Source organism: Chrysochloris asiatica, unplaced genomic scaffold (genome assembly GCF_000296735.1).
Source record: "Chrysochloris asiatica unplaced genomic scaffold, ChrAsi1.0 scaffold00086, whole genome shotgun sequence".
NCBI classification, from domain to species: Eukaryota; Metazoa; Chordata; class Mammalia; order Afrosoricida; family Chrysochloridae; genus Chrysochloris; species Chrysochloris asiatica.
The window spans coordinates 2941098-2942925 of record NW_006408604.1 but is presented as its reverse complement, the minus strand read 5'-3'; the positions used below and the strand labels follow the sequence as shown (position 1 = coordinate 2942925).

At 41.3% G+C, this 1828-nt stretch overlaps 1 pseudogene; it reads left to right on the top strand.

Moving 5' to 3' along the window:
• The first annotated feature begins 1456 nt into the window (after positions 1 to 1456).
• LOC102825120 lies at positions 1457 to 1792 on the top strand (annotated as a pseudogene).
• Positions 1793 to 1828: the final 36 nt, after the last annotated feature.

Below are 1828 nucleotides of genomic sequence, written 5' to 3'. Positions count from 1 at the left end.
CCTCATCTTTCTCCCACGGAACAGCTGGTAGTTTTGAACTAGGCTGACCTTAAGGTTCGCAGACTGATTCATAACCACTACACTACCAGAGCTCCTTAGGTTAAACATACACAAAGTTAAAATATATAATTTGTTATTCAATTGTTGGAGTTCTGGTGTGGCACTGTGGGTTAATGCTGTGAACTGCAAAACTGGTTTGAGCTGCAAGGTCAGTAGTTAAAGCTCACCATTCATTCCTCGGAGACCCTATACAGGGTCACTGTGGGTCAGAACCAACTCAACAACACTTCAAGTTGGTTGTGAGGACTGTTACAAGACTGAAGTGTGACAATAAATTGTGAAAATACTTTTCCAAACATGATACTCTCCTCTTTTATCCAGTCTTTTATAAGATCTGCTTCCTCTCACACCATCACCCATTGGCTAACCAGAAGGCAGAAATCAAGGGAGATCATTAATACAGTTCATAAACATAGCTTCTGCCAATAGCAAGGTGGTACAGGGTGGAAAGTGGATTAGGAGGGTCAAATGGAAGATATGCAATACACATCTGAGAGTGATTTCTGACAACTTGAAGGACTTTCATTTTAGTAAGAGCATCCGGCATGCACTATGTATATTTCATCCTTTGATTCATTTAACATGTCTTTAATTTTTAAATTCAAAATATTGTGCTGCTGTTGGTGCTGAGTGCCTTGGAGTTAGTTTCAATTCATAGTAATCCTGTATAGGGTGTCTGAGGCTATATATCTTTACAGCAGCAAAAGCCTCATCCTTCTCCCAATAATATATTATAGCACTACATACAAGATGCATTTTAAAGATTTGAAGTAACTCTTCTGTGTATTTTAATCCATTTTAACTCCTCTGAAAAGAACAATCTCTTCTAGGTTATAAATGCAATAGTTTTTCTGAATTAATTGTGTTATATAATAGAGTGCTTATCATACTGTTCTTATCTTCCTAGTCACTTTTTCTCATTTTAGAATATATAAAGTACCCTCACTTTGCAAATATCATGCTTATGCACCATACGTTTACACATAAAGAAGAATTTATAGTATAAGTAGAATTTGCTAATTGGACAGATTTATTTTTTCATTCCCTAGAAATGTGATCTGTGACCACTAATAGCATGTAAATGCAACCCACAGTTCAGAGGCAATAGTGGCTTGAGAGAGCCTGAGTTAATGTATTAGTATATAACACTGCTCTTTTATCAAACCTGGAAGAATCACTCAACTGGACAACCAACAGACTGATCTCACTTCTGCAATTTGCAAACACAGTGGCTGTAAGTATCACAAGTGGGGCTGATTATTGAAGAAAGGGAAAAGATTCTGAAAGCATTATACAACTTTTAACAGAGATACTATAACTAAGAGTTGTGGGATGACATCAAGAACATCATACATGAAGAGGTCTGCTCTTGGTCCACGCCGTCCGCCCAGCGTCAGCCACCGCCATGGGAGTGCAGGTGGAGACCATCTCCCCCGGAGACGGGCGCACCTTCCCGAAGCGCGGCCAGACCTGCGTGGTGCACTACGCGGGGATGCTTGAAGATGGAAAGAAATTTGATTCCTCCCGGGACAGAAACAAGCCCTTTAAGTTTATGCTAGGCAAGCAGGAGGTGATCCGAGGCTGGGAAGAAGGGGTTGCCCAGATGAGTGTGGGTCAAAGAGCCAAACTGACCATCTCCCCAGACTATGCCTACGGTGCCACTGGACACCCAGGCATCATCCCACCAAACGCCACTCTCATCTTTGATGTGGAGCTTCTAAAACTGGAATGACAAGAATGGCCTCCTCCCCTAGCTACCTGTTCTTGG